We start from the raw sequence: 27444 nt of genomic DNA, 5'->3' as shown, positions 1-27444 counted from the left end.
CCAATAGCCAACAATCCAAGTGTCCATCGGTGGTTAAACAAACCACGGTATGTCCATACAGTGGATTATGACTCAGACTAATGAGGAAGGAAATTCAGACACCTGCTACAATGAACCTTGAACCTTGAAGACACCTTGAAGACGAGATGAACCTTGAAGACGAGATGAACCTTGAAGACGAGATGAACCTTGAAGACACCTTGAAGACAAGATGAACTTTGAAGACGAGATGAACCTTGAAGACAAGATGAACCTTCAAGACGAGATGAACCTTGAAGTCGAGATGCACCTTGAAGACAGTCATGCTAAGTGCACTAAGCCAGACACAAAGGGACAAACACTGTGTGAGTCCACTTATACGGAGTACTTAGCAGAGTCAAATTCATAGACACAGGAAGTAGAATAGTGGGTGCCAGGGACTGGGGGGAGAGGGGGATGAGGGAATGATAATTTACTGGGGACAGAGTTTCTTTTTTGTGAGAGGAGCAAGTTCTGGAAAAGGAAGGTGGTGATGGCTGCACAACAGTGTGAACGTATTTGGTGTCACTAAACAGCATGCTCAGAAATGGTTAAAACAGTGGGGAGCGGGGTGGGGGGTGCGGCGGGTGGCGCCTGGGTGGCTCAGTCGAACGTCCAACTTCGGCTCAGGTCACGATCTTGTGGTTGGTGAGTTCGAGCCCTGCATTGGGCTCGCTGCTGTCAGCACAGAGCCCGCTTCAGATCCTCTGTCCCTCCTTCTCTCTGCACCCGCCCCGCTTGTGCTCTCTCTCTCTCAAAAATAATAAATAAAATATCTTAAAATGGTTAAAACAGTAAATTTTACCATTAAAGTAGTGCAATGGAAAAAAATGCTTCTTCAGGGAAGCATTGAGGGAAGGGTTTGTGGCTCCCCACTCCCCTCCCCCGACGAGGCTGCTCCCACAGAGGTCTTTGCTCGTCTGCACCCCCAAAACCATGGGTTTTGTTATCTCCAGGCTCCCTTCTGGGCCCAGAAAAGACGGTGGCCTTGCCCGCCCGCATGACGGCAATGTGAGGCAACGCCTGCACACGCCAGGCGTTGGGAAGATAATTCTAAAGGAATAAACACCAACTGCAGATAAACAAGAATACCGTCTGTTTAAATGTAATCTGATTAGAAAAGAGAGTTTTCACTGGGGACTATAAAAAATCCGGTTTGCCAAACCACACTGGAAAAGCTCAAGCTTGTGGTGCTTGTCTTGTGGGCGAAGCACAAACGCCCGCAGTTTCTTCTGGAAATTCCGGAGAAGCCCCTCGGCACCTCCTCCCGGCTTCAGTGCTTACAGAGCATGACCGCCTCAACCAGGGTACAGTGACCTCGCTCTGTTCCCTCTGCGGATCTGAACACAGAGCACGTTGTTCTCCAACCCTTCACGGGACGCGGGGGCCTGGCTCTGGTTCCCAGTGCTCAGCGAGCCAAGCAGATGGCCGCGAAATCCAGAGGTGGCCCGGCTCTCATGACGCCTGGGTCCCCCCCAATGAGGACCCCATGAGGCTCTGAGGTCCTTTCCAGACCTCAGAGCGCCTCGCTGTGCTCCAGGTGTTTCCGGAGACTTCCTGCAGAGCGCCGGCATGTACAGAGAGATGGGACATCCTGAGCCCAGTTCAGAGTTGGTGAAACTGAGGTCTGGACAGGGACTACAAGGCCCTTGAGCTGGAGAACACGTCGATCCAATTTTCCGATGTTTGTGAGTACTTGCGGGCGTGGGGCTGGGTGCTGGAGATAGTGTCTGGAGAGTATGATCTGCTTTTAGGTATCTTTTATCTGAGTCCAGGGGTGGAGACAAATGTGTAAACTCTCCCAAGTGAAAGCAAACTGGGAACCGGGAGAAAGGCTGAGAAGCGGAGGAAATGGGAGCCCCGAGAGCTGATGTAAGAAGAATGCTGGATCTCCTCTGGGGAGGCCTTTGTGCAAGGCTTCCCTGTGCGTCCTCCGAGTAAGGCTCCTGATAAGCAGGCTGAAATCTGATCATGGGGAGGAGGCAGAGAACTTTCCAGACGGAGGGAGCACCACGTGCAAAAGCTGGTATGATGGACCAAGCAAGGTAAGCGGCCACAGTCAGAGAGAAAAGGTCACTGTGGCCACAGAACCCAAGCGGGAGGCGGGGCCGGCTAGCCACGCCCCCGCTCCAGGGACTCTAGCCACGCCCCCTGCACCAGGGCTGAGGCAGGACCCAGGGAGCGTGTGTTTTGAAAACACTGCACTCTTTGCTGAGTGTGCAGTGCGTGGAGGGAGCTGGAGGGCAGAAGAGAGATATGTTGAGGGCTACTATAGGCATCCAGGCAAGAGGCGACAGTACAGGCGGGCCCGGCACAGAGAAGCAGCGAGGATTGGGGAGAAGTGGGATTTACGTAGGAAATCTCCGGACCCTTGCTGGTGATGGGGGAGAGGGGGCTAGGGAGAGAAGGGGTGCAGGGAAGCCAGACTACCGTGATGGGACCTTGGGAGAGGAGGCATGGGGAGGAGGGGAGAGGAAGAATCTGCAATCACAAACTGCTTCTGGAGGCGGGCTAGTCAGTGCCCTGTTCATTTGCAGATGGGGAAACTGGGGTACTTAAAAGTAATGTGCCTCTTCTAATGCAGTGAGGTTGCTGGGAGCAGAATTCACGTCCCATATGATGGATGATTAGACATCAGCTATAATCCAACCAGGCGGAAAACCTCATTCATTCGTTCATTTGTTCATTCATTCATTCATTCATTCATCCATGCTTTCGTTCATTCTTTCATTCGTCCATTCATTGTCCCATTTTTTCATTCAATAAACATTTTGTATTCCATTTCCATAGAGATGGAATATGGAGATGAATGCAACCCTGTTCCGGCTCTCAAGGATTTCTTGGTGGGGAAGACAGACACACAGACTTGCCATCATAACCAGGATGGGTGAGGATCCAAGGGGGATCCACTCCACCCCGCGGGCAGCACAGAGAGATTCATCCTGCCTTGGGGGTGCGTCTCCAGAGCTTCAAGAAGGAGGTGGTGTTTTGAGCTGACTCTCTCAGTCTGTGCTTGCTGGGGGTCCAGGGCAGGGAAGCAAAGTCAGGCATCAGGTGTGGCAGGTGCGAGGCTCAGGGCCAGGAAAGTGCACAGGGCACATTCAGAAGTCGAAGAAGCAGCAGTTTCAATGGAGGGTAGAGGCAGGAAGCAGGGCTGGCCAGGGGCCCGGGTCAGATAGGTGTGCTCCAGAGGTGGAGTGTGGTTCTCAGGTAAACCTCCCTCAAAGCCAGGACCAGCCCTGCAGCTGGAGGCTTTGCTCGTTGTTAACTGGAAGCCTCCTTCTGCACAGTAAAACATTAACATCCTCCGGGATACAAAAACGATGGGACCCTCATTTGCTTTTCCTGTGGGCTGTGACACTACCTCATTTAACTGAGAGGCAGCTGAGGGTTCTGGGTGACCAGGGCACTCGGGAACACCCTGGGTCTGGGTACAGACTCCAACTCCATGCAACCCTGGATAAGTCACCTTACTGTCTCGGTGTCCTCACCGGTAATGTGGGGGTAAGTACAGGATTGGGGAGACGAACACGTGCACAGTGTTTAGAAACGTCTCATTGAATGTTAGCTGTGTGTATTGACTTCACAATAATCCGGGAAGAAACATGCCTCTACCATCATCTCTAAAGATGGGAAAGTTGGGGGCTTAAAAAGAATATAACTTGACCAGAGTTTCACAAACAGAGGTAGGTAGAGCTGGGAAATGAACCCAAGTCCCGGGTTCTTAAGTATTCTGCTATTCTGAATCTGATCTACATCTTTTTTTTTTTTTAATTTTTTTAACGTTTATTTATTTTTGAGACAGAGACAGAGCCTGAACGGGGGAGGCGCAAAGAGAGAGAGGGAGACACAGAATCTGAAGCAGGGTCCAGGCTCCGAGCTGTCAGCACAGAGCCCAACATGGGGCTTGAACCCACGGGCCGTGAGATCATGACCTGAGCTGAAGTTGGACGCTTCACCGACTGAGCCACCCAGGCGCCCCTAAATCTTTTTTTTATGTTAATTTATATTACAGAGAGACAGAGACAGAGACAGAGTGCAAGTGGGAGAGGGGCAGAGAGAGAGGGAGACACGGAATCCGAAGCAGGCTCCAGGGTCCGAGCTGTCAGCGCAGAGCCCGATGTGGAGCTCAGACTCACCAACACTGAGATCATGACCTGAGCTGAAGTCCAATGTTTAACCGACTGAGCCACCCAGGTGCCCCCTGATCTAAATCTTAAGGTCAAGGCTACAATCAGGGGATTCTAGATCAGGGAATCCAGTTTCAAGCTGGAGAAGGATGTAGTCGGCCCCCCGTCAAAGCAGGGCGGGCATTGTATCAGGCACATCCAGGGGACAAGGGGCTTGGCATCTGGGCCACACAATTGCTTTTCCAGAACTGGGCATGGCTGTGGTGGGGATACAAGCTCTGGGGACAGGCAGCTGTAGGTTCAGATCCTAGCTCTGGCCACTTCCTGGCTGAACGACCTTGGACGAGGCACTAACATCTCTGAGCCTCAGTTTACCCATCTGTGAAGTGAGGCAGCTGGCCAGCGCCGATGTGACCTCTAAAGTAACAAAAGCCTGCGCGGCTAGTTCAGAAAAGGGCATCGTCACGTCTCCCTGAGATCGGCTTTGCTGCACTCTGCGGTCACTTAACCTCTCTGAGACACCGGGTTACTTGCCTGATAAGCAGAGTAAAAGTAAGCAGTGCCCTGCCTCCCTCTCAGAGTTAGTGTCTGTGCACACGACAGGGCTTTGGAGCCTGGCGGCTCTGAGGTTGACTCCAACATTTGTCCTTCCCCGCTGATGCCTTTGGGCCAGGCTGCATCTCGGGATCCTTGTCTGTAACACGGGCACACCAATGCCAGGTTTGCAGAATTTGACTGAATTGGAGGCAACATACGCTTAGCGTCGGGCACACAGTAGGCCTGCAGTTAATAGGAAATACCGCTCGTAACACCAACAAGAGCTGATATTCGAGGACGTCTTTTTTTGGGACGGGCGCTGTGCTGGCGTTATGCGTCCTGAGCTCGTAGCATAACTCGGGTAAAATGTGCAAAGGCGCTTTATAAAGGGTGAAGTCCCGCGTGCACACACAGGACCCCCGCGGAGTCATTGAGTGTCTCCGGGACCTCCTTAGGAGCAGGGACCCTGTACGTGGAGACTTCACCGTCACCACCGCACATGGTGGGCGGCCCGGCTCCCCATCCGAAAAGTACTCATTTGTTAGGATTCGAGACCCACGCGCTGTAGCAAAGTCCTCGGCTGCTCCAGCAGGGCACAGATGAGGCACCCGTTGGGTTCTTTTCAAGTTCCAAGAGCACGTAATGACGGCCTTTTCCTCCATTCATAAACCACATATGGAATTAATAGCCACTGGAATCAAACCAGACCAGGCTGGGTTTATTCGCCAGAAACAATGAGACGTTAAGAAACCAAGGCCGGGAGAGGCAGGGAAGGGCTTTAACAAGCTTCTAGGTGGGATTTTTTTTATCCCCCCTCCCTGTTTACTTTATTGAATCTGGTCCTCGCTGATTTGGTTACAGCCTGTGATTTCAGCTTATGATTCAATAAGCCATTTGAAAGCTTGTAAATAGCACCGTTCTGCTATCTGCTCCCTCCTCCCCAAGGGGGTTGCCACTGAGCAAAGGGGGAGCTTGCTCCCCCTCGCAGCTGGTTGGGCGGCCCTTGGAGGGAGGTTCTGAAGCGGGGGATGCTGAACCGAGTGCATCCGGGGTGGGGTCTTGACCGTTGGAAAAGGTGGACTCAGCCTCAAGCACTGACTGGAAAACAGGGAGCAGCCAGTAACATGAGGACCTTCCTCCACTCCTGACATGACCTTGTCTGGGCATTCCTGACCCTCCTTATTACAACCTGGGTCGGGGACCCCACCGCTACAAGCCCGGCCGGCCCCTCGGGAGCACGTAAGGGCCATCACAGAGACTCGGACTCACAGATTCTGTGAGTTCTCACAGCCAAATATCCCAGAGCTCCCTCGACACTCCCCTGTGTCCCTCCCGCACCTCCTCTGCCTGCCTCAACCCCCTGCTCACTGGCTAGCCTGCCAGGAGGAGGAGGAGAGACACACGGAACAGGACCCCACCCCCAGCAAGCCCGGTCTGGAGCAGAGCCCTGTGCAGACCAGCGGCTGCACACATGGACTCCGACAAGATGAGCCCCAGACAAATAACTGCTCAGTAAGATATCGTTGACGTGACGAACTGATTTGGGGGTGGTTTGTTCCGCAGCCGTAACTAACCAATACATCATCCACTAGGGGCTTTTCAGCTGTGTTAACCAAATGACCAAATGGACAGGTGAATGGTGCACTTCACTAAATCTTCAGGTCCGTGAGCTGGAGAGGTCTCAGCAGTGGGATTCTGTGCTTTGGGGGTCTCTGGGGCTTAAATTCCTGGAGCAGAAGTTAGGCATGGGTCTCTCCAGGGAAGCAGCATGGTCGGTGCAGAAAGTCCATGCTGCTCTTTGCCCCATCCCGGGGCTGGCACCAGGCAGCTGAGTGCGAGGGAAAGTAGGAGCTGAGGTGTAAGCAATTGAACCAGGACACCTCCAATGACTCCCATGCCCACAGGGAAAAGCCCAAATGCCGTGGAGGGACCTCCAGGCTCCAGCTTCCTATATCTTGTGGCTTCTTCTACTGCTTATACAGCACCATAGTCCCTAAGGTGGGGCGCACAAGTCTGCCAAATGGTCTCCAAACACACCAAGCTTTTTCATGGATCCCTGCCTTTGCTCCTACCATCTGCCTTGCCTGATATGCCCTTCCTCCTTTTAGCTACCTCATCAACTCCTACTTATACTGCAAAACCCAGCCAATATAGCCCTCTTGTGAAGTTATCCCCAAACTTAGCTTACTCTTCCGATGATACTGAAGTAATTCAACAGCATGTCAGATCACACCCCATTCTCCCAATTAGACTGTGAACTCCTCCCAAACATGTTCAGTATAATTGAAGACAGATGAATGAATGAATGAATGAATGAATGAGTTATAAGTGTGGGTACCTTTCCAATAAACAGGATGGCTCTGCAAAATACCATGGGTTCAGATGCAGATAATTGTTATTCCATGACACTAGGCTGGTTTCATTGTTTCTCAGGTCTCAGTTTCCCCGTCTGTAAAGTGGGACCACAGAGTGATGATGCAATGGCATTCCACGCCCAGGGGAAGGACTCCCTCTCTTCCCCCTTTCAGAGAACTCGAAGCCCTCCTCTTCTGGGGGTCCCTGCCTCCTGGGCCTCCTTTCTGGGACCTCTCCCAGAGGCGAGAGGTCCCAGGAGGATGGGATTCAGAGGGAGGCCAGAGTTCAAGATTCTCTGAAGGCAGCTTTCCCTGTATGAAAAGATCTCTGTGAGCACTGTGATAGCATCATCATACTCTAATGAGGACCTTCCATTCATTATCTCACAGCAGTCCGATTATCCCCATTTTACAGATGAGGACACTGAGGTTCAGGGAGGTGACAGGACCTGGCAAGATTGCTTTCTTGGGTGCTCCCTCTCTCTCCTCCATGTTCTAAGGATCTTTTATCTTTGACCTTGTGTCTCTGTGCAGCTAGTCTTGGGGAAACCATTGTTTTATTTGGAACTGATCTCAACGAACCCACGGTTTGGGTTTCCCGGGTTCCTGACTGCTCCCCAGAGACCAAGGGGGAGAGGGTGGGAAGAAGGACCCAAAAGACTTGCAGTGGACTTAGTGAGGCATTTCTGTATGTATCAGCATACCGTGATGGGTTGTCCCCACTTCCCAGACTCCCGCACTTGACGGACATTTCTTCAGTGCCTAGCGTTCTCCAGGGTCTGTGCCGGGAGGAGGAGCTGCTGAAATGAATGTCCCTGTCGTGCCCCCAAGAGCTTCCCAGTCTGATGGCTGAGGCCACGAAGGCAAGCTTCTAGAGGCCGCTTATCTAAAGACAGTAGGCAATGACACTTGGGAGTGGGAAGCCATTAAGGCATCATCCTGATGCCAACTCCAGTCAATTGCTCATGGCTGCCTGGGGCTCCAGGGCTTGAGAAGAAAGGGGCTGTGATTGATTAGCAATGTCTGCCAGGTGCATGGCTAGGAGAGTTCTGGCCTGTGTGCCCCTGATGTGCCCGTTATCTGCCACCCCTGCTTGAGAGAATGCGACCCTTACCATCGGTGCAGCAGCCAACCTAGTCAGTGGGCTTGGAGACAGCCATGAGCACTGGAGGTTTCTCCAATCCTGATCTGAGTGTAGGCCATAGAGTCTTGGAAGGAGGAGGAATTCTGCCCCTGGGAGAATCTAGAAGGCTCTTCAGAGGTACTGACAAGTGAGCCAAGTGCGAAGGGTAAGATTTTAACGCGTATAAGTGGATCCCACTGGCGTTTTTTGAGCACCTGCTGCGTTCCATGTGTTTTCCAGGTGGGGAAGATAGCAGAGAGGACCTTCCAGGCAGCCTGACCAGCCAAAGCAATGGCACAAGGGACGTCTTGGATGCAGTATGGCAAGGGTGACCAGAGAAAGGAGTGTGAGGACAGCTGGGAGGGGCAGCTTGTGAAGGTTCTGGAGAGCGGAGTGCGGCTTTCATCCCACAGACCCTGGGAGCAAGGGGCGGGGGGACCGTGCACTTGAGCACAATTTCTCTGGCTCCTTACAAAGGGGCCACCTGTGAAGGGGTAGCTGCCGGGCTGAGGAATCTCCTCCCCGAGTGTTCTCACCAGGCTGGAGGACCAAGCTCTTGCAGCCATGGGGACGTGCTGCTATTTTAAACCACCTGCTAACGCCCGCCTGCCTCCCCCGCTTCTGCCTTGACATGCGGCTCCTGTGACAGAGAGCCCAGTGTTGCCCCAGGAGACAACGTTGGGCAACTGGATGCAGATGGCACACCCAGGCAGGGGACAGCTGTAGGGGTCCCAAGAGCCCTCCCACCCCTAGCACCTGGCTTCCTTGACCCGCCAGCCTTGGGAGGGCCAGGGAACCGCACCTGCCTGCCCAGTTCAGGCAAGGCAGGCAGACTGGGTCTCTCGTAGCCTCGCAGTGTGACTACCAAAGTAAGGCGCTTATCAGAGCCTCAGTTCCTTGTCTGTAAAATGGGTATGATGACGATACAATCGGGGCGGTGGGGGAGCTCTTTATGAGGCGTCTAGCACAGTGCCTGGAGTGGAGATGGAGAAGACGCCCAAGAAGGGGAGAATGCTTACGCTAGCCCTCACCACGCTCCCTCCCCCCTTCCTGCCTTATTCTTCACCACCTGACATTATGTTGGGTATCTGCTGGTCCACGACAGCAAAGATTTTGGGTACCTAGCCTCTCTGAACAGTGCCCGATGCATGGTAGGTGCTCCGTAGGTATTGAACAAGAGAATGGTCTTTTTGAAATGGCTTCACTTCTCTGAAAAGCATTTATCTGAGCGGATGAGCATTCATTCAGCCATTCATTCATTCATTCATTCACCCATGGGTCCCCGAGCTCTTACGATGCACCCCACACTGTGTGAGGCTCTAAGAACCCAAAGCCCTGCGAGCGGGCACGACCCTTTTGTTAGAGCGTGGAATCAAGATGGCACCCGTTTTCATCTCGTGAAGGATCAGATTTCTGATTCTAAAAGTGGACCAGATGATAGACATTTGACCTCAAAATGGGTGCACCTTTACCCTGTCCCCTTGTCATTCGTAAAGCAAGACCCATAAACAAGAGCCACCACCAGATCCAATCGGGGAAGAAGGGGAGGGTGAAGGGGGATGGCGGTCACCGGTCTAAGTGGGGCAAGGGGAGCATTTGGTGATGGAAAGCCAGGTGTTGTTCCAGCACCCATAGTTCCCAGAGAAATCTGGCCCACCCAGCCTGGTGGGAGAAAGTTAGCAATTCCACCAGCAGGTTCTTGAACACATCATCCATTGGCAGGACTGAGGTTGACCTAGAGAGAGAGGGAGACTCTCTACCTGCAGGGTGGGGCTGGGTGCGAGTGGTTTTCTCAAGCAGGTCCAGACCCCCAGAGACTGATTGGTCCTGGCCCAGATGCCACCCTAACCCTTCCCAGTTATATTTCCCCAGGCCAACTGCACTCTGACATTTCAACCATAGCATCTACGTCCAAAATTCAAACTTTTATATGACAATCCATTTTTAACTAGAGGGTCTGCAGTCAGCCTGGCCTCCAACCCTGGCCCGGGTCTTTATCAGCTGTGCGACCTCAGGCAAATAACCTAACCTCTCTGTGCCTGTTGTTTTTATCTGTGAAACAGGGTAACAATAGTACCTACTTTCTTGTGTTCACAGGAGGAGAAAATGAGTCGATATATATAAAAGCACTTCAAACAGTACTTGGTACTGTAGACATTGGGTAAAAAATTGCCATTTAGATTATCACTATCATTTGATTTGCAGACCCTGGTATTATTTAATGAGAAGCCCAATCTAGAGGTTAACAGGTATAAGTCTTTTTGTAAATGTTGTATTTGCTTCGGGCAGTGGGATGAAAGGTTCTGATTTCGAAAAGGGATTGTTCTGGAGATTCCGTCTATGGCAGTATTAGGCCTCTACACCCCAGCCATGGGCTCAGGGTGGTGGACACTTACTCCATCACCCCTCAACACCAGACTTGCCTGTGTGGTTTGCTTTGGCCAATGGGCTATTAGCAGACGTGATACAGGCAGTGGCTAGAGATGTGACAGCACCTTTGCCATCAAGGAGCCTCCTCCTCCAGGCTGGGCCCCGGAATGAGACACATAGAGCAGATCTGAACCACACCTGCAGTCTGCAGCCAAGCTCCGCTGAGCACAGCCGAGATCAGTGCAAGGCTGACCCGCCTGCAGACCCCTGAGCAAGAAAAAATAAATATATGTTATTGACAGCTACTGAAATGTGGAGGTCATTTGTTACGCAGCATTATCATGGTAGAAGCTAACCAATATATCTGCTAATGCATTGCCATCAAGGGGTTCTTGTCTTTGAAAGAGACAATGCATGCAAGATGTTTAGTTCATATAGCAAGCCTTCAACTAACTTTCTCCTCCTCCTCCTTCTCCTCCCTCCCCACAGCACAGCCAAAACTCTGTCTTCTCCTAACCTGAGGTCAAGTGCCCTCCAAGGGCCCAGCACATACCCCCACCTGCTTCCCAACCTGCCTCTCCTTGATGTTCTGAAGAAATGAGAAAGAAGTGTTAAATTTGTTCTTGGCTACTTTTCCTTGCAACTCCCAGAGGCCCTGCTTACAAACTGAATCAGTTATCAGCTAGTTAGGCTGGCGGTCCCCGGAGGTGCCGCTTGAATACAGATAGGGACCCATGCATTATTCAGTGCGAAGACGGGGAGAAATGAGCAATGCGTCCAAAGCCAGAACAGCAGTGGCAGTAAGGGAATAATTAGCGAGCTGTCACTTGTCCCTGTCACTGTTTCCTCCCTTAACACATGAGGGAAAATAAAAAAATAAAAAAATAATTTTTTTAAAGGAAGAAGAAAAAAGGCAGGGGAGATCATCTTGCTTCTCAAGGCAGCTGGTAGGTTAAAATGTGACACATAAAAAGGCTTGAAGCAAGGGCTCTGGTTCAGCTCACAAAAGCCATGGCCTGGGGACCCCCCCAATATTTTATCGAACTCCCCTTTCTGCTTGATGATTCATGGGCACTGCCCCAGCCTGCCATTCAGATTTTCTGCACGTTTCCATAGCACTGGGAATTAATTTCTCCCCTATAAGGAGGAGGTGGGGATGCTAGGAGGGGGTGGGAGGAAGAGCCGTGAGGGGCAGAGCCACCCCGGCCTGCAAAGGTTCGAGGTGACCTTCCAGGAGGAAACTGGGATAAGGGTTGACAAGAGCTGTACTTGGCTCATTTGGGGACTGTGCGATTTGATTATTCATGAGTTTACGCACACAGAAAGAAATCATTTTGTTGCGTGAGTCCTCGTCATTTCTTGTGGAAGCTATTTTTATTTATCTATTAATGTCTTGTTAGAATTTTTTTTTTTTTTTTCTGTGGCACGTACTGGTTTGCTGCTTGGGGGTGTTGAGCCAGACATGTGAGGGTCTGAGATGTGCTGATGGTGAGGCCAGTTTTCCCAAAGACTTCCTCTCACCTTTCCTCTGGAAAAAAAATTACAGAAAGGGTAGTGTTGGGGGGAATAAGGTTGAGAATATTTGCTTGCTTGATTCATGCCTCTGCTTTCCATTAAAAACGAGCTGGTCACCTTCGGGTAGGATGGTTGCTTTGTAAAGTTCTGCTATGAAACTCAACAAGATGGAATGTGAAGATGCTTTGTATAAGACGAGGCAGAAAGACTCCCAACTGGTAAACAAGTCACCCTTCTTCATAAAAATCTGTCAGCTCCCTCACCGCATAATGAGGGCCACTCAGAGCTGGAAGATTTTCTCGTCAGAGTCCAGAGAAGAGGACTCGTTTACGAAGCCACCAGCCCGGATTTAGCGAGAGTCCATGGCATGCAGACCACTGCTTCTTTACGCAGTGCCGGGGGCAGGCATCGCTAATCGATCCCAGAACCCTCGACCCACTGCAGACAGCAAAGGATGCCCAAACACAGAGCTCTGTGCCATATGAGCTCCCTCAGCCTCCCTCACCCTTTCAGACTCTAGACCACTTTGCATGTCATTCCTTTGGCCTGGAATGTTCCTTTCCCCCTGGCTGCCACCCACCTGGGCTGCATGCAACACCCCCCACGCCCCCCGGAGCCTTCAGAAGCTAACCGTCTCAAGTCTTTGCAGGGGAAATTATTCCCTCCCCACTCACGCATCCTTCTCTATGATATCTTCACATTTGCTGTGCATGTTTAGAAATGAATGGCCAGCTTAATTTGCCTTTTCTCTTCTTGATTAGATTGGAGGTCCAGGGGAGAGGCTGGGAGATTTCGTCACCTCTCTGTTTCCAGCAGTCGGAACAGAGGTTGACACCTGGAAGGGATCCAGTGACGGTTTGTTGAAGGGAGGAAGGAACGATTTGCTGTGTCTCTGGACAAACGAGGCTCCTCTCTGGGCCTGGTGTTCTGGCATTCAGCCCAAGCTTTGACAGGGGTGACCTGGCTGTGTGCAGGCAGTTCCGGAGCTCTGGGGGCACACGTGGGGGACACCACCCAGGCAGCCTCCTCTGTGTCTCTGTCACCAGCCTCGCAAAGCTGATGCTGAGGGGAAAAGCAGGGAGAATCTGACACGGGAGAGTCAAGGCCCTGTGGTCAGTGGGAGAAGGCAGGCAGGTTTGGAATACAATAGCTCATGCTGATGATCCCGGATAAAAGCCCTTGGGTAATGTGTAGGCTGAAATACAGTCCCTAAAGATACCAGGGAGCTACAAATGTTACCTTGTAAGTAAAAAGGCCTTTGTAGATAGGATTAAATTAGGGATGTTGAAATGGGGAGGTGATCCTGGAATATCTGGGTGGATCTTAAGTGCCATCACATCTGTTGTAGGAGGGAGGCAGAGGGAGACTGCACACACAGAGGACAATGTGATGTGACAACAAAGGCAGAAATTGGAGTGATGCAGCCACGAGCCAAGGGAATCAGTAGCCACCAGAAGCTGGAAGAAGCCAGACCCTCCCGTAGAGCCTCTGGACACACCGTGGACCTGCTGACACCGATTTTGGTGCAGTGATGTTAATTTCGGGTTCCTGGCTTCCAGAACTGGAAAACAATAAAGTTTGGTTTTTCTAAGCCACCAAGTTGATGGTCATTTGTTGCAGCAGCCACAGAGAAAAAAGGGGGGGGGCGGGGAGAGGAAGGACAGCTGGGCTTATCTCCCCCAGATGTCAACCTCCCCCAGGGCTGTGCCACACCACCCCAGGTGACATTGTTCCCTGCTCATCCCTGTGTCCCTCGGCGGACAGCAAGGCAACAGCAACCTCAAGCATAGAGGTCAAGAACACTGGCTCTGAAGTTCTGTTTTGTTTTGTTTTTTTAAAGTATAATTGATACACAACATTATACTAGTTTCAGGTGTTCAGCATAATGCTTCAATATTTGTATATATTGTGAAATGATCACCCCGATAAGTTTGGTGAAGCTTGGTCACCATATGGTTACAGAATTTACTTTCTCGTGATGAGAACTTTTAAGCTCTGCTCTCTTAGCAACACTTGGATGTTAAACTGTCCACAGGCTGGACTCCATGGGCTCCAGAGATGACCCTCTAAGAGTTGAGCTGAGTGGTGGGGTGCCTGGGTGATTCAGTCGGTTGGGCATCCGACTTCAACTCAGGTCATGATCTCATGGTTCAGGAGTTCGTGAGTTCAAGCCCCGCATCGTGCTCAGTGCTGACAGCTCAGAGCCTGGAGCCTGCTTCAGATTCTGTGTCTCCCTCTCTCTCTGCCCCTCCCCCGCTGGTTCTCTCTCTCTCTGTGTCTCTGTCTCTGTCTCTCTCTGTCTCTGTCTCTCTCTCTCTCAAAAATAAGTAAACATTAAAAAATTAAAAAAAAAGAGTTGAGCTGAGTGAACGTTATTTGGTTGATACAATGCCATATATCTCATCAACAGCTGGTAAACATTTCCTGGTTTGGACTCTGCAATTGTCTTAATGTTTTGTAGCCAGTGGATTTGAGGAATGGGGACAGTGGTCCCAAATGTTTTGGTGAATCCTGGAAAAGCTTGTAGCAAAGAGATTGTGCATTAGAGGAAATCTCTGCCCCATCTCTCTCACTCTCTGCCTGTTCCTCTCTCAGCTTCTCTCCATCACCGTCTTCTTCTATTTCTGTCACTTGGTCCTGCACACACACACACACACACACACACACTGAGACCTCAAAGGTGAATGATCATAAAGACTTTGCTCCTGACACTGTCCCTTCTCAACAATTTTCTCCACCCCCCAGGCCACTCCTCCTATACAGACGCTCTCTAACGGGGCACACACACATCGGGATCATGCCTCCCACCACCTTCCCTTTCTTCCCTGTGCCTTTCCAGCCAGTGAAGGAGAGAATTTCCCTCAAGTACCAGGGTCTGCTTAAAGCTTAACATGTGGCCAGAACACACGCCCTCATCAGGAGAGAGCTGTGAGATTATTGTGGAGGGGGTAATGGGGTAAAGAGAGGCAGATCAACTTGCAGAGCCTTGGCACAGAGGGATCCAGCTGCTGGGGAGCCCAGCCGTCCCCATGGAACCTGGCAGGGCTCGAGAGGACCAGGGCCAGGGTGCAGAACTGGACGGTTCTCCTGCAGGGTATGGGTCCTGGTGGCCACAACGTGTCCCATTCGATTGGCATTTACCAAGAGCATCCTGTGTGCCCAGCCCTGTGTGGAACACTCTGCTTCCCAGAGTGCAGGATGATTGCACACGGCCCTGTGACTTTCTTGATCCTTTAAAAAAAAATCTTACGGGCACCTGGGTGCCTCAGTTGGGTAAGTATCCAAGTCTTGATTTTGGCTCAGGTCATGATCTCACGATTCATGAGTTCAGACCCCATGTTGGGCTCTGCATTGGCAATGCAGAGCCTGCTTGGGATTCTTTCTCTCTCGCGCTCTCAAAATAAATAAACATTTAAAAGTTTAATAGACTTTTTTTTTTATTGAGGCGTAACTGAATTATAGCAAAGTGCACCGACAAGAAGTAAACAACTCACTTAAGTTCTGCAAGCACATGTCCACCACCCAGGTCAAGATATGGCCCATTTCTAGATCCCCAGGAGGCTCCCTTGTGCCCGTTCCTGTCCCGATACCTGACCTGATATAACCATTATCCTGAGTTCTGTCACTTCTCTCCCATCTCCAAACCTCGTCAGTTAAGACTTAGCCAGGACATATTCCTTGGTGTCAGCATTTCACTTAACATAACGTTTTCATTATGTTGGGCTATGAGGCAGTAATCTGTCCTTTTTTGTTGCTGAGTAGTATTCCGCTGCATGGCGATATCACAATTTATGTATCCATTGCACTGCGGATGGGCATTTGAGTTGTCCAAATAAAGAGCTGCTATAAAATAATCTTGTGTCTTTTGGTGGTTCCAAGCATGTTTTTTCCCTATAGTTTGGGTACCCAGGACTTGAATCACTGGGCCAAAGTACAGCATAGAAACATATAGCATAAATATGTGTTTAGTTCTGGTAGGTAGTGCCATATGTTCTTATAGAGACGCGTGTGTGTGTGTGTGTGTGTGTGTGTGTGCACGCGCGCATGTCTGTTGTGGTTCCAGGCATATTTTATTGCTTAGAATGAGAATATAGTGTTAAAAAGTGGTGGTAGCTAAAATTAAGTTAAACACACGAAGTCAATAATGACTCTGGTGACCAGGTAATAGGCCGATGTTCTAAAACCCATGTCGATGGTGTGGGAAATGGCTGCTATTTAGGGACTGCTCGGGTCCTGAGGCATACATTCAACATGTGTTCCTAGTAATTATTCGATACATGCTTCACTGTTTTAGTTACCTTATCTGTAAGGTGCGGATGAGAAAACACCCCCTCCTGGGGCTTCTTGAGGAATTAAATGGGGATGTGACACCCCACGTGTATGTTGGGAGGGTGTGTTTCATTATCATCCCCAGGTCACAAATGAGGAGACCTGAGCTCAGAGAGGCTGATTTTCTGCCTGAGGTCACACAGCTCGTGAGCAGCAGAATGGAAACTCGCATCTGTGTGGTTCCCGGGCCTGTGTTCTCCTTATCACCCCCTGAAGACAGCTGTTTCTTGGTCACCATGAAAGCAATCTATTCCTGCAATATTATATCAATCAGGGATTGCTCACATGGAATCAAATATCCAAATACAGCCATGTCCTCCTCATTAGCGTAGTGGTGAATATCTCCTCCTATCAACTAGACATGGCTTAAACACGATGGGGGATTACTTATCCCACCTGTGAAAGAAGTCAGAAAGGTGGCAGCTCCATGATGTTGTCAGAGATCCAGGCCTTTTCTGGCTGGCGTAGTGTCATCCTTACAGTGTGTATCCTCATGCTCTCAAAATGGCTGCTGGAGCTGCAGCCATCATACCCTCCACCCAGACTAAAAGAAAGGGAGACCAGGGATGCAGACTCCACTTTACAACAGGAGCTTTCCTGAAAACACACCCAGCAATCACTTCCACTTACAAGTTATTGGACAGAAGTTGTCACATGGCCATCCCATATGCAGATAAGCTTGGAAAATGTAGAGTTGGGTATTTTTTTTTGGGGGGGGGAGTTGGGTAAGTTATTACTCACCTCTTGCACAATAAGTGTTCTCTAGGTAAAAAGAAGAGGTGAATAGACATGGATGGCCAATAGTAGTCCCGACTACAGGGATCCAGGGTCTTGTTTCTATCAGGCATAGGGAAGGATAGTAAATATAAAAAAAATCCCAGTAACTCTTACACTGCTGTATATACATTCAAAGTGCAGACCTAAGAAACTGAGGGTAATGCAGGGTGCAGACTGGTGATCGCAGAATTAATAAGGGACAAGCCCAGGACTTGGGTCTCTGGTCTGAACTCCCAATGCAGTGCTCTTGAAAGCATTCTTGGCTATTTCTTCTCCAGACTTGGCCCTTTCCTTCTACTTGTGTCTCAAAATTGACCTTGCATACTATGTCCTGATTAGTGCAGATGACCAGAAATTTTTGGCTTGCTATCCTCCCTTCCTGAACATGTAGGGTTGCACTTTATGCCTCCCTGAGTTGGGATAGAGACACATGAATAATTCTGGCCAACGAATGGGGGACAGAACTGAAAGATGTCAAGTCTGGGGTCAATCTGCTAACTACTACAGGACCCTACACAGCTCCCTTTCCCTTCTGGCATTCAGACAGGCAACTGTCCATCAACCTGGGTACTGAAATGACAATGATGAGCAGATCTTCTCGCCAAGTTGAGATGAATATGTGGCATGAGTAAGAAACACACCTTTGCTGCTTCAAGCCACGGGGAGTGGGTGGTTTCTTGTTACTGTAGTGTCCTATCTTCTAGCCTGACTGATATACGTAATATTTATGTTTCTTTTACGAGATTCCAGACTAAGTGACCCAAACTGTTGCCCAGAACTTCTTCAGTTGTGTTTCTTGAGGGCAAGTAAGAACCAAGCCACTAAGGAAAATCAGAATAAGAGTTTTGGAATAAGAGTAAGACTTCTGGTTCCCAGGAAGCGGCCACCAGTTACATGTGACTATTTGGATTCAAATTAATTGTAGTTAAATACCATGGAAATTCAGTTCCTCCACAAAGCTAGCCACATTTCAATGCTCAGTAGCCACATGGAGCGACTGGTTACCATGCTATCATACCGGTCGACACTCGTGGAGAATATTCCCATAGTTGCAGAAAGTTCTCTTGGACGACACTGGGATAGAGTCTCAGAAGTTGAAGCCAAAGCCCCAGGGCCAAGAAATAATGGAATCTTAGCAAGGAAGAGTGTGCCATCTTAAAATGTGGGTATCTTAGTTCCATGAATGGACTCCCAAGACATTCTCGGTCAGGAAATGGGAGAACACATCTCCCTTCTTGAAACGACAGATGCCACCATCAAACCCTGGCTGTCTGCAGGAGGGACTTGGGAGTTACAGAAGGATATAAATATGGATAAAAATGCAAGCAAATGGCAGAGGATCTCACTTTGGGGCCCACCAGGGTCAGCATTCCTCTGTGTTAATTAGAGGACCTTGGTGCCCAAAGCTGGTCAGAAAACCCTCAGTGGGTTTTGAATGAGCAGGGCAAGAGGGAGACAGAGGTCTCTCATTCGGGCAGAATGTGAATTAGGTCAAGGGCAAGATTACTAACAGAAGACTCTACAGTGAACCAATCGCTGGGTGACCATCGCTGAGTGACCTTGAGAGTCCCTCAACCACCATGAGCCTCAATTGCCTCATCTGTAAAATGGCAATAATAATTCTTATTTGTAGAACTCTTTTGCTGGGCGATGTGCCAAGGATGTCATATGCTTCATATCCTTTTTTATCCTCACAATAAGCTCAGGAAGGAGGTTCTAAAATTACTTTTCTGTCTCTGTCTCTCCTTAAAGAAAAACACAACGATTGGCCCTGTCTCCCCAAATTGAATGTGAACTGCTAGAAGGCAGCTCATCCCTTAATCCAGAGCACCTGGTGGAGAGCAGATAACAACGGACGGTTTCTTCTTCTCGCCCTTGGGATGAATGGAAGGCACACTGAAGGTGAGTCTGAGTGAGGTCCCAACCGTCCCCCTTTTCAGGGACAGATACATTTACTTCTCCCCAGTATTTCTAATTCACCTGTCCTCCAGGAACCCTGGGAAGGTTACTGCAGTCGGGCAATTGCACATAAGCAGATGGAGTGCGTCACTTCCAGGAAGAGGAAATGAAGAGCCAGAGCCTGGCCCTCCATTCTTTCTGTCCCCACTGTGGAAACATGTGTGTGACGGAGATGCCATGAGATGAAAGCCTCCGGGGTGGCTGACCTGCCATGCCAAGGACAGCTGCCCTGGAGACTCATCCAAACTCACCACAAACTTCGCGAGAATAAGAAGCAAGCATTCACTTTGTCAGGTCGCTGACCGAGGATTATTTGTTACTGCAGCACAACCTGACCCGTGCTAACATGTCCAACATTGAATCCCACTCACCCATGGCCATCTGTGAGCCCCTCATTCATAGCTGATACTAGTGGTCAATAGGGGGTCAGTAGGGGTCCGACCCAGACCGCTAAGTGGACACTACAAAGTCTAGATCCCTGGGAGGGACAGTGAGTCCTTTAGCTTTCTTACAGGCAGTTGGCCTTGAGGCAAGCCGTTGCACACGTAAAGTTCCCGAGGAGAGCCCTATTATTTGACTCTTCCCATTCAGTTTATGGATAATCAGCCAGAGACTATGTCTGTTTTTGAAGTTATCTCCTCCTTCCTTGGGAAATAAAGAAGGTAGAAAGTTTTCCCCAGTGACACGTGTCCTGGGACACGAGCTGATTCTGTCCCAGAATCCTCCTTTCCCAGAAATCCTTGGTTTCTGCTCTGGGAGGCATAGGCTTCCATGAGGAGACTCATGAGCATGTGACTCAGGAGGACCTATCAGAATGCTCCTTCCCTCTGACCACAGAGATTTGCTCAGAAGTGGGCGTAGGAACCGAGCCGTCCAATCAGTGGATCTCAGGCTTTCCTCTTGCTGGGTGAGAAACATAAAAGCATCTGCTTGTGAGCTCTACAAAGAGATCTGCAGAAACCAGAGTTGGCGTGAAACTGGCACCATGAGAGACAGATGAGAGACAGAAAATAATAGTGGTCTTAATGAGTGACATCACTGAGCTCCTGGACCAAGCTTTACTTAATAGCTGAAGCCTCTCACTTTTCTATTACATAAGCTCTGGACTCTTCATTTCTAAGGTCATTTGAATCAGGTTTTCTATTACTCGCAACACACATTGTCCTGATTGGTTCACAACTTATAAACTGGGAACCAGGTCCCCTGTCAACCCACTCTCCTCCCGGTACCCTAGAATTAGAGACCCCAGAGACACAAGATTTTCCCGTCCAAGGCCGGGAGAGTTAAGAGATGTGTCCAAGTTCACTCAGGAAGTCCCTGGAAGTTCCCGGCTCCTCACTCTATGCCCAGAAGGGAAATTGTGTTGGATGTGTGCACATAGTCGGAGAGAAAGGGAGGGAAGAAGGGAGGGAGAGAGAGAAAGAGAGAGAGAGATGCTCCTTTTACAGGAGTGAGTGCTGGCTGCCTGCAGCACAAATCTATGCAAATTTATTCAGAGTAGCTCTGCATGGCATGGGCAGATATAAGCAAAGTGAGGAGGAAAATTCATCTCAGTCCCAGGGATTTTGCCTCTGATAGGGTGTTCCTCGAGATCTCTGTGAAACCCCCATTATCCCTCCTCTTTTCTCCAATGGGTGCCCAAATCCCAGATGATTCTACTTAAAAACCCACCTCTCTCGAACCCACCCTTCTGAACAGCCCTGCATCAGCCCATTGGGTCCTGCCTCATTTGTTTCCCAGGGGGCTATCTCTCCAGGCCCCACCCCAGGATCCCTACCTCCAAGTTTATTCTCTGCAGGGCAGAGCTCCCTAAGATGCCAATCTCTGAGCCCTTGCAATGGCTGCCTGACTTTCTCAGGACAACACCGAGTTCTGTATCCTAATATGCAGGGGCTTTGAGGTCTCTTCAACAGACTTACCTCCTCCCTTCTGCCCCAAGGGTCCCATGCTACTGCCATGCATCTCTCCCCTTTTGTTGAATCTCCAGCTGCACCCTCAGATCACAAGGCTTCTGAGTGTGCTATTCTCACTGATGGAAATGTCACTCCCTCTGGTACCTGAGAAAAACTTCCCTCTTCTATAGACCCAACTCAGAAGTGATTTCTTCTGGAACGTCTTTCTTCATCTTCTCTCAGTTAGACATAATTACTCTTTCCTCCTGAATATAATAAAATACAATACTGTGTAATCCATGTAATATAATGAGGTCATAATCATAAGCAGAAGAAGAAGAAAGACAAGACCATTTGTGAAGTACGGTGGCCGCAACATTACGTTAAGCACTTTATCTGGCTTGTCTCATCAAATCATTCCAACACCCCTGCCAAGTAGGGATCATCATTGTTATTACTCCCTCTTCCTATTTTACAGATGAGGAAACCAAGGATTGGTGAGGTTAGGTTGTTTGCCAGTGGTTTCCCAGCTAGAAGGAAGCAGGCTGACCAGAGACCATGCTCTAGCACATCACAGCATTCCACATGTGGGTTATGCTTTTTAAGGCGACATAGAGTTTATGGCACACTTTTATGCCCGTTAAGTAATCTGAGCTTCATGATGATCCTGAGGAGTATGTGTTTGTCTCCCTTACTTAACCATGAGGTCTGTGAGGATCCTGTAAGTTTCTTAGTCATCTCTACACCCCTCGCACTCAGCTTGAAGGCTGTAACTGTGTGTTGGATGGATGGATGGATGGATGGATGGATGGACAGGTAAATGGATGGACAGATGGATAGCTGGATGGGTGGGTGGGGGGACAGGTGGATGGGTGGATGGTGGATGGATGGATTGAGTGGAAATAAGTGACGGGAGGGGTATATGTACGTATGAACGGATGGATGGATGGATGGTGGGTTGGAGGTGGGAAGTATGGAAAAGTAGATGTGTGGATGGTTGGAAAGATGGAGGGATAGCTGGATAGCTGAATGGAAAAATGGATCAATGGACGGATAATCAGACAGATGAAGTCATAAACTCCAGTAAACTTCCTGTTGTAAGTTACAATACTTCTTTGAATCCAGGCACCTCCCTAGCCATGAGAGTTATGTGAATGAACTAAGAAATGCAAACCCGCTATATCCCAACCTTTTCCTTCTTTTTCCTTCACCTAATCCCTGATCCCTGCAGAAGAAGAAAACTATTCCTTTGGGAAGGTTGTCGTTCAGCCTCTCATCTCCATGCAGTGACGGGGCCTAGAACCCCGTGTATTTGCACATACTGGGGCACTGAATTTGCTAATGGTGGAACTAAGCCACGAGACTCAGGACCGGCATCGCTGACTCCTGCCGGGGGGGAAGCAGGCATCCCACGCCACGCAGCTCTCTGCAGCCTTCCCCGACCACCGTTGTCTGCTTTCTAAATAAACCCCGAGACAGAGCCATGTGGGGTTATAAATCAGCCGGAAATCAAATGCTAACATGTAAATAAATTGCAAATCAGCTGAGAAATTGGTTTCATTTTGAGACGATAAAACGCATTTCTCCTGCGCTGATTTTGTAAGGCGCCCCTTAAGAATTGTAATATTTCTGTGTGGTAATGATAAACATTAGTGAGTTGCTTTAGAAATGAAAAAATAGACAGCCTCTGGGGATTTGAAAAACATATGCACTTCAAATTTGAAAATCCAATTTAACTGTCCATTATAAGGAGAATAAAAAGGTAAGGATAGGATAATTTTGCAGTAACACAGCATTTGACTAAATCTGATTCCACGATGACAGGCACACTTTAAAAGCTACAAGTCTGAATGCAAGGAGACAGCAAATCATTTATTTATGATTGTAATCTAGCTCCTGTCTAACAAGTTAGAGACTGCACTGCTTGCTCCCTGGCTGCGGACGGCGTGTATACACTTGTCAGCCAGCGCTCTTAAAAACACTTCTCACGGAATTTCTGGGTTTGGGAGGGAAAGAGACGATAAAGGAGAGAGAAAACAAAAGAGATAATCCTTGTCAAATTTACCCAAACAGGCAGATGTTGAAAGGGCGGAAGTTGAGGAAGAAACGAATCTCCTGTTCCTTAATTTTTGCTGAAAAGTAATGCTGGGAAATGTGTGAGCGTGTGCACGCATGTATGCACGCCCACACCCCTGTGCACTTCGGCTCGGGACTGCGCACACCCATGGCCTCGCCCGGAGACCGTCTGCGGCTGGAAAAGTTCGGGCGAGAAGCTTCAACTCAATGGTCGGTCTTCCTGTGGAATGTTGGGCTTCCTGTTGGAATGTTCACATCGGGCATCTCTGTGGTGATGTCCCTCCACCCCTACCGCCCTACCTGTGGGAGCCCTGGTATTGCAATTAACTTGCAAATGTGTTTCCTCTAAACCGTGGCCCGGAAGTACACTTGGAAGGTTCTGGAAGCCTGATGGGCAGGGAGAGGTCAGAGAGGCTAAAACAAATACAGAGTCCTTAAGGCCCCATGCTTTGAGTCCCTAGATTGGGGACTCCATCAGTTACATAGTATTAATTTGGACTGCAAATAGATCATGAGCCACATAGAAGTTCCCCATGCTGGGCACTGGGCTAGTCTACCTTTACCCATCAGGAGCCTCTAACATCCCACAATGGTAGGAGAGAAGTCTAAGTACTATGCCCATTTGACAGATGGAGATATTGAGGCTCATCGGGGTTTAAGTTGCCCGAGATCACAAAACCAGGATGTGGTAGAGTTGAGTTTACCTGTCATCGTTCGAATCCGGTGTGGGTGTCCTATCTGTAACTGTGTTCCTCTGTTCCATAAAACAAACATGTATTGAGTGCCCAGCGGATGTCAGATGATGCTCTAGGCAGTAGGGATATGGCTGTGGGTGACAGAGGAGATCTTGCCCTGGTGGACCTCACAGTAAGGGGAGAGAGATGGCAAGTAAGAAAAAACAACAATCAGTAATCACTAATAAGTGCTATGAAGAAAATTTGGGGAAACGTGATGGCTGTGGAAAGGGGGCCAGGAGGGGCTCTCTGAGGAGGTGGCTGTTCACTGGAGACCTCGATGGCAAGAAGGAGGCAGATCTCTGGAGCCCGGGACGGAAAGGCATTCCAGGCAGAGGGAACAGTAGTGCAAGAACACTGAGACAGGAATGAGCTACAGTGTGTGGCAGAACTAGAAGGCATCAGGGCAGCTGGAGGGAAGTACAGGGCCTGCGGGGTGCTGCAGGAAGATACTGGAGAGTTTATTTATTCCGAGAGATAGAGTGCAGGAGGGACGGAGAGAGAGGGAGGGGGAGAGAGGATCCCAAGCAGGCTCCACATTGTCAGCACAGAGCCCCAGGCGGGGCTCCAACTCAGGAATCTTGACATACCGAGAGTCAGACGCTTAACCCACTGAGCAATGCAGGCGCCCCTCGCAGAGCCTTTATAACTGCCCCAGCTGGAGCTCTGTGCCTGGCCTTGAGTGCAAACAAAACCCGTAATCACTGTAATGGATGAGCTGCGTAAGCTGTGTAGACGGAGCAGCAGAAGGCAGACTCAGCTCCCGTCACCAAAGTTGGATCTTCTCATCCAGACACGCCTCCGGGCACCCGGATTCGGGCACCCGGATTCGGCCTCCCGGGGTGACGGTGGGGATGTATTTCCACTCCTATGGAGGTCAACTCACATCTAATAGGATGCCATTCAATCATCAAATCGGAGAGGGAGGGGGCAAAAAAAAGAAAAAAAGAAAAAGAAAAAAGAGGTAAGTTATTTCTTCGTCCTTGCAAATGGGGCGGCTGGAAGAAAACGCCAGTGGGCGGATCACAGCCCACGTGTGGCAGTCACGTGATTTCGTCCGCAGGGTGTCCCTCTCGGGCACCCGTAGGTGACGACACAGGAAAAGGGCTTTGGAGCAGGACCTCCTTCGCGTGCCTTCAAACATCACTGAGAACGTGGTCATGCCAGAGATTGTGGCTGTTCGAACCATTACGTGCAAGGGTAATAATGAAACCAAGATGTATGGACTCCCCAAGCTACGTGACAGACCCTGGATGGGGGCTGTGCCAGCAGCATCTGTCATTGGTACCACAGCCCTGTCGTGTCCCTGCTCTCATCACCCCAAATTCGAATCTAGGAAACTGAGTCTGGCAAGGATTGGAAGCCCGTTCGAGATCAGGCGGACCCTGGCCGGCTGTGGATTCACGCCCAGACCGTCCGGCTCCCAACCCCACCTCTCTCTGCCCACGTGCGTTCACGTCCCTCCTCCTGACGAGGTCCCGTCTTGGTTTTTGTGTGTTTTTTTCTGACACCTCCGAAGACGCGTTGCCATAAATACACGTGCAGTTGTTGAGAACATCTGGCGGCCCCTCAGATGACAAAATCTCTCTCGCCCAGGTGGTAGTGGCCATGGTGGTGGGTGTGCATGTCGCTGACTGACCCATTCAGGTCCACGGGATCTGGTTGTGATTCTAGCTGTGCTCACTCGCTGCTTGTCACCCGGGAAGTTTCCGCGAGATTTGATCAGAATTTCAGGAAACCAGGCAGAGCTTGTGTGGAGCTGTCAGATGAAATAATTTGTCAGGGATGATTGTGTGAATTCGTAAATATTTATGAATTCACAAGTTATAAATGTGCAGCTTTCAGGAGGGTAGAACACGAGACTCACCAAGTCACAGATTACAATGAATATTTACAGAAACCCCAATCTGCTAATATTAGTTCTTTGTGCTTACGAAAAAAGCTTTTCTTGGGATTGTAACCCTTTCGGGATAAAGTGTCTGAGGGAAAAGAAGGTTAGAGAAAGGAATCATCTCCCCGATAAAAACAACAATAATAGTAATAAAATCCCGACGCATCACATTTATATGACGCTTCAGATCCTCACTGTGTTCACATATTCTCATCCCTCTTGCTAGCCGTTCTAAAGCTGGTTGTCGAAGTGTTTTTTGAACTGAATTGGATTGAAAAAGCCCAAGATGGCAGGTGGTCAAAAGACCTTTTTTTCTTCTCTCTCTCTCTCTCTTTTTTTTTTTTTTTTTTTTTTTTTTAGTTCTTGCTGAGTGTCCTGACTTTTCTGAGGTCTGGAGCCAGTCTCTAAATCCCTCAGAATCTGTTTTTACAAAGGGTAGCGTTTCACAAATGTAGTCACGGATGTAACCACTTCAGTAACACTTCCCGTTAAGCACAGTTTCTGGAAAGGCACTGAGCCTAAGGCCTGCCCTCTTTTTGTTAAAAAATATTAGTAAGCATCGGAGAGGTGTTAACGATGGAGTAACACCCAGTCGAGACTTTCTCTCTGATGAAGTCAGAAGAAAATGAAAGGGAAGTCAAAACGGAACGCGTTTCTTTCTGTGCATCAGAAGCTGTGCACCGCACAGCACGGAGGTTTGGATGGAGACCCGTGGAGCCGGCCGCTTGTGGCTCACTGGCTCTGTATGACCTTGACCAAGGACTTAACTCCATGCCTCAGTTATGCATCTGTGAAATGGGGAGAATATTGGTACCTACTTGTAAGGATTGCTGTGACCAGGATGAAGTGACCTACTGTCTGGAGAGCGCTAGAACTCACAGATAAATGTTCTGTCTGCGTTCGTTAGAGAAATACATGACCGTGGCCTAGGTTCACCCCAAGTATTGTATCAAGTCTTCATGAGGATGGAAGGAGACCCAGCGAGGTGTGAGCCCTGGGTGTCTCATCTCACTGAATGGATGGCCCCAGTCAGTCTCGCCCATGATCTGTAAATTGGGACAGAGGGAGGGTTTGGAGGGAACGGTTGGATCAGATGACCTCAGGGGACCCCATCTCGTAGGGTCCATCCAGCAGCCTGGGACCAGAAACCGGACTGGCGATAACTTTCCCATTTATAGTGCACAACGGGACTGTTTGGGAAGCTGCCTGAAATGAGACTCACGGGGGGATGCTATCCGGCTTTCTAAACCCCATCCCCTCTGCAGACCCCAGGCCCATACTTCGCTCTCAGGGGGCAGCCTGTGGGAAGTAGACTCCCTCGTGGCCTGTAACGAAACTTTTCCCGAAGACAGCCGTGGTTTTGTAAAGAAAGGCAACCCCTGTCGGTGCTGTTTTCCAAACTGGAGTTTTCTTACACTGCTGATCAGTGTGGCTCTGCTATATTTTGAACAGCTCTCTGACACGGAACCTCAGTCTCCCCATCCACAAAGTGGGGGCGAAACTCATTATCGCCACCTGACGTGTTTATCCTATGTCTACAACTGGGGCCGTCTGTCTTCTGTAAGGACAAGTGCTAACAAGCCTCCACCTTACCCTGCGTGCCTAGTCCGTGCACATGGTACGCGTGGCCGTGACTCCTTTGACATGGGCACCACGGGGCTCAGTCTCAGAGCTGAGCACGGCTGGAGAAGTCACCCCCGGGGAAGGAGGGAAACAGCACCCTCCTGAGCTAGAATCCT

General features: G+C 49.7%; 1 long non-coding RNA gene across 1 annotated transcript; it reads left to right on the top strand.

The window, feature by feature from the left end:
- Positions 1-960: 960 nt before the first annotated feature.
- LOC147575422 (uncharacterized) lies at positions 961-13646 on the top strand. Its single transcript, XR_015242377.1, has 2 exons — positions 961-2063; positions 13396-13646. It is a non-coding gene; the product is annotated as an uncharacterized LOC147575422 (long non-coding RNA).
- The last annotated feature ends 13798 nt before the right edge of the window (positions 13647-27444 follow it).

Source organism: Puma concolor, chromosome D3 (assembly GCF_028749965.1).
Source record: "Puma concolor isolate L17-30 chromosome D3, mPumCon1.1.hap2, whole genome shotgun sequence".
NCBI classification, from domain to species: domain Eukaryota; kingdom Metazoa; phylum Chordata; class Mammalia; order Carnivora; family Felidae; genus Puma; species Puma concolor.
This window is presented reverse-complemented; position numbering and strand designations above follow the sequence as displayed.